Source organism: Ascaphus truei, chromosome 5, assembly GCF_040206685.1.
Source record: "Ascaphus truei isolate aAscTru1 chromosome 5, aAscTru1.hap1, whole genome shotgun sequence".
In the NCBI taxonomy this organism is placed as follows: domain Eukaryota; kingdom Metazoa; phylum Chordata; class Amphibia; order Anura; family Ascaphidae; genus Ascaphus; species Ascaphus truei.
The window spans coordinates 53,109,345-53,124,246 of record NC_134487.1 but is presented as its reverse complement, the minus strand read 5'-3'; the positions used below and the strand labels follow the sequence as shown (position 1 = coordinate 53,124,246).

The window sequence follows — 14,902 nt, the reverse complement described above, 5'->3', positions numbered from 1 at the left end:
CCCGACTCTCTAGCAGGGCCAAGGGAATGGTAATCACTCACTCTCCCCAAGGGGAAGAGGAACAGGGGATACCAATGCACTGGGAATCCTGTGTGATACCTTTCTCTCTCAATGGTAGAGACAACCGCTAAATTTGGGTGGTGGAACCCCTTAAGTACAGTGGGAGGAAGGTACAAAGACTTAACCTATGATTGGTCCTGACATGGCCTGAACTTACTAGAGTTTGCATGTCAGGTAGGGCAGACTGGTAGCCAAACCAGGCATGGCTACATTACTAAAAATATTAGTAATATTAATATACTAATACTGATATTGCTCCTGAGGAAGCTGACTGTGAGATCAGCGAAACACGTAGAGCTAAGCCTGTACACCGCATGCGACCGTTCCTGTTTCAAGATCGTGGTGAAGAGTTTTTTCGTGCCGCCTTACCATCTGCTCCTGTCCTCCGCTGTACCGGAAGCAGTCCGTCTCAGAAGGATGTGACGTCAGACGCCGGTTACCACGGACAGATCGAGGAGGTCTCACACTGAAAGACCAGACTCTCACCCCGCCTCAAAAGATACCTTTATGTGCCTACACTTGATGTACATATTGTGAGTACATTTCTTATGTTTTTTACCTTATAAATCTGTGCCAATTGGTCCATACTATGGTCTTCCTTTGCTATTTTTTACATGACCACAACTCTGAACAAGAACATATCTGAATATCTTCCAATCCTGCTTTCCTGATCAACGCTGATTGTCCATTATCCTGCTAAACGCTGACTCTTCACTTACTTCTTGTAAGTAGAAGATTCATACGAGCCAAGATTTTAATAAGCCAATCACTGTGTGATTTTATTACACTATTACTGTGTTTCTTTTTTGTGGTGTTCCTGAATATCGCTCCCTTCACAATTTGGATATCTACATTACTAAAAAAACAGCAACAGATTTACTGCCTTTGGCTCCCAAACAATTAAAATCACCATCGTTTCTCTGTTCCTCCTTTTTTCACACTAAAAACAGGTTTTTCATTGTAATGTCAGAATAGGGGACGGAATTAAAACTGAGATCCATGTTCTCGTTTAGTATAACTATACAAATCCTTATTTTCTTTTAGTTCTATTATAGAAATCAAGCATTATATGTGGCATTTTAGTTTTGATCATTATTTGTATTCCACGGTTAACTGTATAAAAATATATATCATTTTTTTCCCTTTGTCTTTTAGATATAGTGTAATCATTGTTAAAAATAATTAGTACAAAGCAGAAGGCAAGAAGAAGTTAAAAAAAGAAGCAGTACAAAAATAGAACATCACTTCCTCCAGAAAACGTACCATAACTACCCCTGCATTTGCATTTGGCAACTATTCTCATAAAAAGTTTGTGACTAATACCGTATATTTTCTTTTTTTAAATAGAGAACTATCAACATTGTAATATTGATAATGCACAGATTTTTGTTAAGTCTACTTTTTCTCCAACATCGCCAGCAGGGCTACCAACAGAAATCATTGGGCCCAGGACAAATGAAAGGAGCATGAAACCCCATAGCGCCCATACCACAAATAATTTTTTTTACTTAACTGTTTTCTTCTTATATAAATATGGAAAAAAACTTAAATGCAATCTGTTTATTACACCCCCCCCCCCCAATACATATAAAAATTCACCTCCCAATACATATAAAAATACACCCCCACACCCCCCAATACATATAGAAATACACCCCCACACACCCCAATACATATATAAATACACCCCCGCACCCCCCAATACATATAACAATACCCCACTCGCCAATACATATAAAAATAACCCCACCCCCCCAATACATATAAAAACACGCCCACCCCCCAATACATATAGAAATACACCCCCACCCCCAATACATATAAAAATATACCCCAAGCCCCCAATAGATATAAAAAATACACCCCCAATATGAATAAAAATGATACATACCTTGTGGATGGTCTCAGGTCAGGCACAGTGGCTGCGTGAGGTCCGGTGGCCCGGTGGCTGTGAAGGGGGGACCGTTGCTACAGGGGGCATTGCTGCGGGAGGGCTGGTGGCTGCTACAAGGGGGCTATTGCTGCGGTGGTGCCGGTGGCTGTGAGGGGGTCATGATGCGGGGGGAGCAGTGGTTGCTACAGGGGGGCCATTGCTGCGGGAGGGCCGGTGGCTGCAAATTGTGACTGTCTATATTCTTGAGATCGGGAGAGGGTGCTTTACCTACTGGAGCAGATGCCTGTTTGAATCTGGACACCTATCTTTCTGCTCACCACCACCTTGGCGGCTCCATCCATGAGACTCTTATTAATTTTATGATGCCCTTGGGAGTCCGGTAACTGTATACCACTGGTTGTTTTATACATGTATTTACAATTGCATTGGCATTTCTTATAATGTGAATTTTATATATACATATACAATTCTAACTAAAATCAATTTTCATGAGATCTTTGCGCTTGTCTTGTCTATCTTTATGTAACCAGACATGATGAAATCATTCATCAGCAGAGGAAAACTCAAGTTAGAAAAAACCAAGCTACTTTAGGAAAAATAGGATTTACCCTCAACTTATCATCTAAATAATGTAAAAATAGAAAATATTTTTTACGACTGAACATTCTCAAGCGTATTTGAGTCTATATTGAATCACAATCCGAACACCGTGGTTTTTGCATGCTGATTAAAAAGAGGGTTAGTGCAGCATTTTGTTCTGTCTGATACAGTAAGTGCATACAGTACTTACAAATACATTGGCAATTTTCAAGGATTTCATTAATATTTCTTTATGTTTTCAAATTCTCATTTTATATTTTCAATTAGAAAGATGTGCAGGTGCAGCAACATTGCTTCAGTATTATTTTTCCAAATTGATTAAATATCCCAGATGTCAGACATATAAATGGTGAAGAGTCTCTGTTTGGTCCTCATGCTTCTGCTGATGTTCCCTCACACAAAGTGTAACTGCTAGGATAAATAAATATGCCACCAGTGAGATTCTATGTAATGAAAATGGTACAGTTGTACCTTAACTGTGCAGATTCATTGTAAAAAAAACAAACCCTCAAAGTCTTATTAACTGGTGATAGCTTTTAACAGCTATTTAAGTAAATGACTGCATCCATTTAGTAAATAGCACTGTAAGTTGCATTTGCATGAACAAAATGACCATAGTTCAATGCAAGAAATTTAAACCTTAATAAAAACTCTATATGAGGCCCATTATAAATATTGTCTATCAATATTGGGCTGATACAGTAGCTCAGTGGTAATGCCACTGCCTATAGAATGAGGGAAACAAGTGTGAGTCCCAGGGTTAGTTCTTCGTATGATCTTAGACATCATTTTATAACCCTGTGTCTTAGGCACTAAAATTAGATTGGAACCTGCACGTTGTACCTGCAGATTTTCTGCGTGGTGTTGGTGCTATACAAGACAGAAATATTCTTCTTCTTATTATTTTTTTTCCACAAGGCAATAAACAGTATGGTATTAAAACTATTAGTCTTAAAACCATTAGCAATTGTTAAACATCTTACAGATTCAGCCCACCAGTATTACTGTAGATCACTCGCTTTGGAAAGTCTGGGGCAATCTCACAGTAAATGTCTCAACATTTCTGTGAGATTCCTAATGGCCCATCGGATTAACACAGGGGAGGGTCCCTGCAGTCTCATTCAAACAGAATGGGACTGCAGGGACCTCTGCTGTGTTAATCCAATGGGCCATTAGGAATCTCACAGAAATGTTGAGGCATGTTGAGGCATTTACTGTGAGATACCTTAGTTTTTACCCAGGCAAGTGATCTAATACTGGTGGCTGCATCTCTATTACATCTATTAATGCTGTGAGGAGCTATATATACTGATACGCTAAGATGTACATACATTCAGTTGAATAGTTAATAATGATTGATAGTGGCCTGGCATAAATTGCAATAAAACATACCATAGATGATTTGTTGCACACTTAGAAAATAGATATATCTTTGCCCAGATCAAGAAAAGGATGTTAACCGTTAGCACACTTTTACTTCCCTTTATATTTATGGGACCTGAGGCGTTATAAAGCATCATCATTATATAGCATACTGTAGCATTATAATGTAGCGTAATTGTAACTTTTTATTGTTAAAAGCTATTAGGATATTATGTATTTAATTGTGATAGCTAACAGTGATAGTTAACAGCCATTTAAGTGAATAACCTCCCAAATTGTATTGATATTAATGAAACTGCACTAATTCAATGCAAGAAATTGACAAACTCAACACTCAAGATTAGCCCATTGTAATTATTGTCAAATAATTTTGAGGCTTACGACTCTAACTAGTAAAGTGTTAATATCATTAGTCATCGTTAATGTCCATTCACTTAATAAAAAATAATGACTGATATTAGCTAAGCACATTAGTGAGTGTATCTCATATCATTTTAATTTATAAAAAATACAATATACTATATAATATAAATGATTTGCTGCACATTCTGAAGCTGAAAATCAAGGTTAGGCTACACAAGAGCACACCTTTAACACATAACAATATGCTTTAAAGGTTTCACCGGTTTCACCGGTGTTCCCAACTCCATTACTTCCTGTTGAAATTCTTAGGGGCCTAATCTATAAGCATTCATAAAAAAAATTCGCCGAACCATTTATGACGCCAGTTTTTTGAGCGTTGCTATTCAGAAAGCCTCGATTACCTGTGATAGCAAAATTCCCAAAATGGGCGAGTAGCCGGTGACGTGATGATCGCCTCTCTCAGGAGGCCAAATCCGGTGATTTGCTTTAGCAGCAGAGAGAGCTGCACAGGGAAAGCCGCCTCTCCCTGCGCAAATCACGCCAGAGATCAATGTGTTTTAATATTAATTTTAATACTAGCGTAGATTAGTAGGGGATCTCCGGATCAGAACCGCGTTGATTTGAGGTCTGGAGACCCCTGCTTCCCGAGATACAGGCCCCATTAGAGACTACTCTATTCTACATTAAGGACTCTATCTTTTGGTTCAGGTCGGTAATTTGATATCTTACCTCAGCCCTGCGGATTGCTTCCTGTTTAGAGATGAACATCGTTACAGATATCATGTCACCAAAGCTTTTTACAGCAACACTTGCGGAATTGTTCAAAGCATTGAATTGGAAAGAAAAGGGAATCTAAATAAACTGTGAATATTTCAGTCATCTACATTTGCAGATGACATTGTTATATTTGTCATGATTTCAATAGACCTCCCATGACAAATCAGAGAACTCTCTACAGCAAGACCAATGTGATGTACAAAAATGTGTAGACTGCACAGATTGAAATAAATGGAATAGAGCTACAAGTCAAAGACTATGGCTGTAAAGTAACAATGGATATGAACATGTTTAAATAAATGTATAGGAGAATGAAAATAGGATGGAGGGCATTTGGGATAAACAAGACAATCTTTCAAGTAAACCTTTCAATGTGCCTCCAGAGGAAAGTTTTCAACCATTATATTCTTCCTGTGCTTACATACAACTCTAAGACATATGGAGAGATATCCAGTATGCTGAGTTTTACCAAAGGAAAATAAAAAAAATATTTTGAAACCAAACAAAAGTCTGTCACATCACCACAAGGGTGAAGAAATTTAAATGGCATTGTACTGGACATACTGTATAGGAAGGGGAAATTACAATTTTTGAAAAAAATATGGTATTCAACTGGATTCAAATGTAAATTAAAAGGCCGACGATGACAACACGTAATATGGGAGGGTGAAATCAGATCATTTGTGGAGAAGAGAGGCTTGCAACTGCAGTAGGTCATTGAGGAAGCCTTAATCCAGCAATGAATCGACAAGGGCTGAAGATTATTATGTTTCAACAAAATACTGTACTATGTTTTTTCTACTATTTGTATAAATACTAAGTGCAACAGAAGTCTAGCAATTGCTTATATATACATACCATTTTATTCTTGATTCACATTTTTATGGATACTGGATACTGTATGGATATTATATTGTGTCTTTGTTCTTTTTTGCACTATGCACTTTTGTGAAGTTATTACACATTTAATGACAGTATTTTACATGATGTGTAGTGTTGTAGTGGGGGGATGGTGGTGACTATGTGAGTCTTTGGCATCATTATTTAAAATAAACTATAATTGCTGAGGTTGTTTCTTTTTTATTATTTTGGAGGTGATGAGGGCATTGTAGCATCTTCCATTTTTCTTTTTTTTTAATAGATCTTTATTTGAGACTTGCACCCCAACGTAATTGTGGTTTTGAGCGATTTGTTTGTTATTTTTAGTTTAGAGTTATATTTCATATTGTTAATATTCATATTGCTCGCTGTTGACGTTACATAATTATTTTATTACGGAAAGTAGATCAGTTCACATTTCCCAGGCTGTAGTTAATTGGACGATAAAAATAAACAACAGCCTATTGAAGAAAACACTTTAGAGAACACCCTTTCATAGCAAGACATGTGAGACGGAAGAAAAGTATTATTTCCTTTTTAAAACTATATTTTTTAGATATACATCTATTTCTTTTTGCTTTTGACATTAATTGATTAGAACAGAATTGTGGCACTGTAGCAAGTTTTCCCACAGTGCTGTCGTGCCACTGCAGGCTAGGCTTGATGCCAACATAATGAATGCTTCTTTTTGCATTCTTTCCATTTTTTCAAACAGAAGCTGTTTTATGGACACATGCTATTTTAAACCACCAAAAAATAATTGCTGGTCCCGTTAACATATTACCTACCCACTAGAGAAGATCATGATTACATTTTACATTCTCCAGGTCACCTAAGGTTAGTTATTTGAAAAGCAGGCCCTAGTTCCTTCTTCCATCTCTACTCCTGGTATTGTTGGGCAGTGAAAGGATTAAGATAGGAGCAGGGTGAGAAGGGGAGGGCTTGTGTGGGCAGCATTATTCGGGGCTATAAAGTCCAGGGTGTTTTGGGAGGTCACAGAGACCTGCAAGAAGTTTTCCCTTCTAACCACATCCCACCCTCTCCACCCCCCATTTTTTTTTGTTCCTGGCTTTAAATTATGGCATTATAATAATAAATAAATACATGAAGTTTAAAAAAACTGAAAAAAGAAAAAAATATTGAATGGGCCAGTTTGCCACATGGCCCTTGGATGGAGTTTTGGCAACAGTTGGGCACCAGATGTCCTTGGCTGAACTTAAGGGCCCTCTGGGTGGCTGGTGACTGAAATTGATAAGATTTACTAAGCTAATCTTAAGAGTTTGAATTAATGCTGTGGTCAGTTAACCTTCAACTCTATGTCTTTAGTATATGTTAATAGTTTTGTTAGGGTATCTGTGGAAGGATGTTAGGTCAGCTTGAATGTTCCGGGATCATGGTTTAACATTCTATGCCCCAAAGTCAGCAAAGTGTGATCTGCTATATCACGCCAGAATCAGTGATATCTGCCATTCACCTTAATAGCGGATATTGCCGATTTGGGCACTATGCAGCAGATTATACTGTGATGACTCTGGGGTTATAAGTGCTAAAACGTATTCATTTGGAACTACTGTACAATTATTTGAGGTGATGTTAATAATTTATTTTATAGAGTATATAATGTATATTCTAAGTTGAAATGAATCATTTTCAATTTGCCCATTGTTGTAGCATACATAAAGTTACAAACTACGACTCCCCAATGCAGATTTTGTCCTAATTGGTGAAATTAGGTATTTCACTGAGCAAAAGAAAAGAAAAAAAATGCTACAAACATCTTTGCTAAATGATACAATTCAAAATGCAGCTTAACAGTATCATTATTATTTCAGCCTGCAATTTTCATGATTATATTTGATTAAGGACCAATCCCTCACTTGTTGCCAGCACACAATAAACTATTATTTTTGAAGTGAAACTTCTTTAGTGGCACCTCGTCAATTTTGATGGAACAAAACTCCTTCATGGAGACGAAAATGTGAAACGGAAATGACGTCACGCTCCTAACAGCCGTCGCTCCCCCTACACGCCCTCTGTCACATGCGGTGGCAGCAGCAATAGCTGCCGGCGCCACTCCTAATGGCCGCCGCTCCCCCCACACGCCCACTGAGATATGCCGTGCATGTGCAGTAGTGATGGCGCCGCTGGCGGACGCCACACATGCACAGAAGTGGCTGGCATCGCTCAGTTCTCCGGCACGCATGTGCAGAGGTTTCTAGAGGTCGGCAGTGCGTCGCGCATGGGCAGCAGAGGAGAAGAGGACACGGAGCGCAGACCACCCACATCCCTGTGTCACACACCCTGTCACACACACACTGTCACACACAAACACACACACACACAGACATACACTTTCACACACTGTCACACACACACACAGACACACACACACACACGAGGAATTCACAGTTATGCGCAGAAATAAAATTACGTTCAAAATAATCTCAAAAAAATTATCTCAAAATAATCTCAAAAATAAAAATGGCTAAGACTAACACAGAAAGAGTGCGTGAGTATCGTGCTACAAAACTATACAATTGTAACATCTAAAAATGATTTCATTTTATTACACACATCTATAACAACATCTAATATTATTGTTACTTTATATGTTGCTGACAACACACAAAGAAGTTTCACTTACTATGCGTGTGCACAGGACACACAGCTTTTTTTTTAACAGTTCTTTAGCTTTTACAATTATTTCTATATGTCAAGTATGTTCAGACGATATAACAAAATACACATTTGGCAATATACAATGTTTTCAACTTTTTGACTTCTGGGAAGGATTTTTTGACAGCGAAGTTGCTACAGTAGTTAGTGAACAAATTAAGTCTGGAATTCTTCAAGCTGCGATGGAGGGTATTGCACCTACTGTAAATCCGGTGGTAACTGCATTGACTTGAATGACAGTTACTGCATGTTTGGGGTGCGATCAGCGGCGGATTTCAAGACCTGCTTCCCCCAGGCCCTTACATGTGGTGGCCGCCTCCTTGCTGCCGCCCTCCTTCTCCTTCCGAATCGCAGCATCATTTGACAGTGTGATGTCACATTGCCATGGCAACGAGACGCCATGTGACATCACGTTGGGGATGGCTGCGGCGCATCATTTGATGCTGTGATTCAGAAGGCGAAAGAGGGTGGCAGCAAGGAGGAGGCCGCCACATGTAAGTGCCTTCCCATCAGGCCCGATAGGCCAGAGAGTGGAGCATCTGTATATGGAGCGAACATTTTTGCCACCCCAAAATTTTGCCGCTCTAGGCCCAGGCCTAATAAGAAATGGGAGCGATGTCACATATGGTGGCTTTACAAAACCTGTGCTAGAAAGGCAAAATATATTCAATTTACAGTGAGTTATTAGTGGAAAGGTGATTTTAATTGACACACTGCCCTATTTTCTGCTTTCATCTGTGTTGGATGGAAATAATACTTCCTTACATCTGGCGCAGATTGTTATCAAGGAAGTTTTTGTCACCTCAAACCTAGCAATTGTTTTTATATCAATCCAAGGTGTCAAAATGATGCATAATGAAACGGAATGCGGCACTTTCAATTTTAATTTGTGTCATATAACCCCTTTTGAACTCGTCCTGTTGACACTCACTTAATTAGAAACTAAATTAGAAACCAACACACAATGTGCAAAACTGATATATTGACACTAGAAGACACAAGATGACAATGACACACTTATATTACACTAGTCTTGCCTAAAATTATAAACTAAAAGAAAAGAAGCGCCAGCTCCATCGCATAATACGGTATGTATATAGTATAAATTTATTTTGGAACAAGAGTAGCCACCAGGACATGCACTCACTTCAATATATAAAAAAACATTCATGGGAGACAATCTGTAAACTGTCAGGAGCTGTAGGAGTATATTTCAGCCAAACAGTATAACATTGATGTATGTGGGTGGTAAGAAGTGGATACTTACCCGTAAGTGGATGGATGGGGCACCAGGGAGTCCCCTCTGTATCAGCAGTGAAGATAGTGATATGTATATACACACACTTTATGTTATTTTGGGTGAAAAAGGCAACAAAAAACCTCCACCGTTAGCATATAGCCAATAAAGAATATCACTTGTGAGCACATTCACATGTCTTAGACAGGTCTGCAACCCTGCCTTTCAACCATTATCACCTAGCATACAGTGCTCCCACTGCAGCAAGGGATTCTGGGAAATAGCATGCAAATGAGAACACAATGTGCTTTTGCCTGCAAATGCATCGCCGTTTACACAGCTTTTAAACACATACATTGCGCTTCATTCACACACTACAATTGTGACTATGAAATAAAAACAATAACTTTGTGGTGTGGCATAATAATTATAACACTTTTTCAGATCCTCAAGGTGTCGCAATAAATACATTTTTAAATGGTCAACAATGTTCTCATCCAGTTAGTTCATGCACCTGCATGTGGGAGCCTAAAATCCATACACATTCTCTTTTGTATTTTGACTTTCAGAATTACATCACATTGATTCAAAATTGCAATTTTTTTAGCTAATGCCACATGCTTTCAGGGATTCATTTGCAACCAAGATCTTCAATGTATTAGACGTGGCAGGGGCATCTTCAATGATGAGACGCCCATTTGAAACATATACATATATGATATTTCAGGCTATAGAATATCAGGACGATAAGAGAGCTACAGTTCGTGAATTTATGAATATATCATGGTGAAATACTTATACTACAAAGAAGCAACTCACCCAAAGAATTGGAAAAATTCCGTTAGACACAATTTATCCATTCATGAATGCTTTATTCGATTGATACCACATCCTGGACAGAGGTACTGTTGCTGGGAAGTACTCCAATTGTGTAAGCTTATATTCGATCATGGCACATATCTGTTGAGAAATAGCTATTTCTTCAGTTATCCACGTAAGAATCGACATTCACAAAGTCGTGTCTCGTATCATACGCCAGCACAGTGCCTCACACAATATGATTGGCAATATGGAGCAAACTACTATGGAAACGTGCAAAACTTCCTTGTCCAATACCAGTGTGCATAGGAAAACATTAGCCAAGATGCGTATCTGGCTCAGCCCGTGTACTGGGCTTAAAACGATGCGACCGAATAAAACAACGCTGGCAACGAGATGTATATGCATCAGGATCCCATGATTGACTCAACCATGGACAAACTGGATTTGCCTGCCTGGAACAATGGATACCAGCAAGGATCTTTTTGACTTCAAAAAAAAATGTAAATATCATGTAATATGGCTTCAATTACATTCTTCAGAAGTACTATTATGAGAGCATCATCTGCTTAATATCCATCACGCATGCACTAAACTACACACACGATGAAGTATAGCATAGCAACAATTAGAACATATATATGTGTAAATCTGCATTTTAATATTCAGCGTGAAAAATAAAATGTTATATACTACATTATATTTGTGCATCAATACACTCTGCACAATGACAAGTGATTAGCTACATTATATATCGATCTGTTCACCTAAAATCAATTGCTAACTATTCAGCATGTAATAATATTAATGTAGAGTCCTCATGTGACGTGGCTACGTGGTCATGTGATGATGCTGACTCGGCACTATGAGAAGCTGCTATAAGATACCCAGCTCACAGGCGCGCGCAAGAGATCTTGTGCGCAGCCATAATGATGGCCACAGTGAAAGATACTAAGAGCCAGATAAAGACGAGCACCATTTTTTAATACATATTAGAATGTTCAATTGTTGACTTTGCAAGGTTATCTAATAAACATATGTCTACCTTCAGCGTTAACATATAAAATAATAGATGCATATATTACAGTGCATGCCTGCTTAAAAAAGCATATTTTTTGTACAACATTTTATGAATATGTTATTTATCTTTCAGATATATACTTTTGACATCGACTGTCCTAACATATGAATTGACGTGTCTAAAAGAACAACTTCAAACAATTGATTTCAAATGCTTGCAAATACTGTAGAGATGATTTAGACATTGATGATTATTTCCGCTATTACTTCAATTTTTAATCAATATTACATAATATACATAATTAAAAAAAATATGTATTGTAGTTAAGTGTAGCAAAATACAATACTAATGCTGCACACCATAAACTAAATCACAGATACTTGCTGTTACCGGTGTTCCTGGTCCAGGGGAGTCACTGTCAGTGAAAAAACTCCAAAGTAAGCAAAAATTGAATGTTCAGGGCACTGTGGATTTTGAAAGATTTATTAAATAAGCACAACGTTTCAACCAACAAGCGTGGTCTTTCTCAAGTGAAGATAAAATACAAACTATATACTGTCCACTACTTATAGCCCCCAACCCAGGTGAAATTACTTAAAATCTTCCAGTTTCTTCCACATGAGTCTCTCAGTTCAATGCGCATGCGCGCGCACATTCGGGTCCTCGTCGCTTCCGAATGACGTCATCATTAGGTACACCCTGCCTCCCGATTGGTCCTTTCGCCTCTCAGTACTCCTGCAGTTGGAGAACTTGGTATCCCATCCAAGCGCATGCGCGAGCGCACATCCGGGTCCCTCTTCCTTCATGCTGATGTCATCACGTGATAGCGTGGTTCCCGATTAGCCCGTCTGTCCCACGATGTTCTGATATTAAATTTCATGCCCGTTGTCATGGGGATATGTACACAAAACGTCTTAGCATGAAGCATGTGTAATAAACTCCCAATGTTGTCCTTCTGTGCCTTATTTGGAATCTTTGAAGGTACTATATTATCAGCGTTCATCATAGGTGTGGCCTCAGCACTTGTGGTGTTCTTGGGATAATGTCTCCCCCTCCTGTTTTTTTGTCTCATCTTCATTGCTTTTGTGTTTTGCCCCTTCCTAAAAAAGACTTGGGCCCTGATGTTTGAGGGTGAGCCCCATCTGTCGAGGTGGAAATCATTTCCCAGAATCCCTTGCTGCAGTGGAAGTACTGTGTACTGGGTGATAATGTGAAAGGCGGGGTTGCAGACCTGTCTAAGACATGCAAATGAGCATACAGTAATATTTTTCTTTTGCTATATGCTTTACTGTGTAGGCTTTTTGTCACTTTTTTTACCCACCATAACTTAACTAAGTTATAACCAAAACCAACATTGAGGAGACCATTAAGGTTGAAACGGCTGTATGTGGGTGGGTTTACTGGCTATGCATGTTAACCAAGGCTGTGCTCAAAGCTGTGAAATGCAGCAAGCTTAAACTTATAGGGGACTATGTTCAATGGTTTTGAAGCAAAAGGTGGCACTGTGTGCTCATTTGCATGTCATTTGCCAGAATCCCTTGCTGCAGTGGAAGCATAGTGAAAGGCAGGGTTGTAGACCTGTCTAAGACATGCAAATGAGCATACAGTAATATTTCCATTTTATATATATATTCAGTAAATACTGTATAACTATACACACACAATCATACACAATATAAATCTAAACAGAGGGTCTCACTGCCTAACCACATGAATTTCCATACCCCTGTGTGGTTTGGGGGAAATAAGACTTCATTAGTGGTCAGGAAGAGGAGAGACCCTTTCTCACAAATTTTACACCCCTTCCTCCCCTATGCCCTTTCACCAGTTCCCTACCGTATTCAAAGATCTGTAGGGTCCAGTGAATGTGGCAATCTACAGGGCAGTCTCATGCAATGCTCCATTTTGAGGAGGCTTATTTCAGTGCCTGTCAAGTTCCCTTCTGTCCCCACAGGACAATTTGTCATCATCTTTATGCAATTGCTTAATAAATATGAGCTTATTTCACTTGTTTCTCTTCAAATCGTGGAATGTGAGGAGGAGGCTCATACTAATGAACTAGCTTCCTTTTACAATAAGTAGAAAAGCTGTTATCTGTTTCCACTGTGCAAAACTAAGACAAATAACAACTCTGTGCAACTAACAGTGATGTCTGATTTTCCAAATCTAATCTTACTTCACTTATTCATTAATAAAAAGAAAAGAAAACACTTGAATAGCCAAATTTAAACATGTGATGAGCTTTTAGTAAGATTTCCATTCATAGCATGATTTCTATGTTCTGATAAACTAGCTTGCCATCTAGCTACAAACAACAATATTTATTTTCATTGTGATAAACTGTTAAGATGAGTTTGTGGCCCAATTTCTTATTAATATAAAGCTCCTACAATTTATATTCACTTACAATCTCATTAAAGGACAAAACACAATTATTCTAAGAAAAATAGTAATAACCCTGGTCATGCACTGCTGCCACTTAAGCTAAAATGACATTGAAAATAAAGTTAAGATACATTGAAACATTCAACAAATCAAGCTATTCAATTGAATTAACGTCCCCTGGTATTTGAAAATGCATGTTACACTATAATCCCACTAATCCATCAACATCACAAGCTAAAATAGAAATCAAATTGCAAACACACAGGAGAAATCCCCAACATGCTTACTGTTAAAAATGGTTCATGTTACTTGAGACAGAAATCCCCAAGCTTCCCTGGCTGGAAATTCATGGAGTTGTATGTTGATGTTTATTCATAGATTAAGGAAGAGGTTTGTCATCAGTAGTTTCAATAATATAATATATCATTATTATCATTATAATACCATCCAAATATTTTCTTCCAAACCAAACGACGTTTTGCATTATAGGTTTTCAGGCACTAGCTACAGGGCTGCGGTTTAGATCTATCCAAATCAACAGAGTTTGGGGGAAGGGGGCTCAGATTTTGATTCCCCAGTCCCAACTATCCTATCTCTAGCAACACATTTAACAAATTAGTTATTTTATAAATATACCATGCATATATAGCAGAGTCTTCCTACCCTGCCTTCAGTGCAGGGAACTGCTCAGCGTCATCAGTGGCCATCTTGGCATTCGGGACTACAATCCCAGAAGCCTCGGTTGGGTCACATGGGCCATCTCAACCAATCAGGCCATTAGAGAGACTCCTGATATCCTCCGAGGGGC

The 14,902-nt window shown here is 38.5% G+C and overlaps 1 long non-coding RNA gene across 1 annotated transcript; it reads right to left on the bottom strand.

Annotated features, from left to right (window-relative positions):
• Positions 1-2,805: 2,805 nt before the first annotated feature.
• On the bottom strand, positions 2,806-14,816 carry LOC142494377 (uncharacterized). The gene is made up of 3 exons (XR_012801403.1): positions 14,731-14,816; positions 10,689-10,829; positions 2,806-2,965 (listed from the first exon to the last, which is right to left on the bottom strand). It is a non-coding gene; the product is annotated as an uncharacterized LOC142494377 (long non-coding RNA).
• Positions 14,817-14,902: the final 86 nt, after the last annotated feature.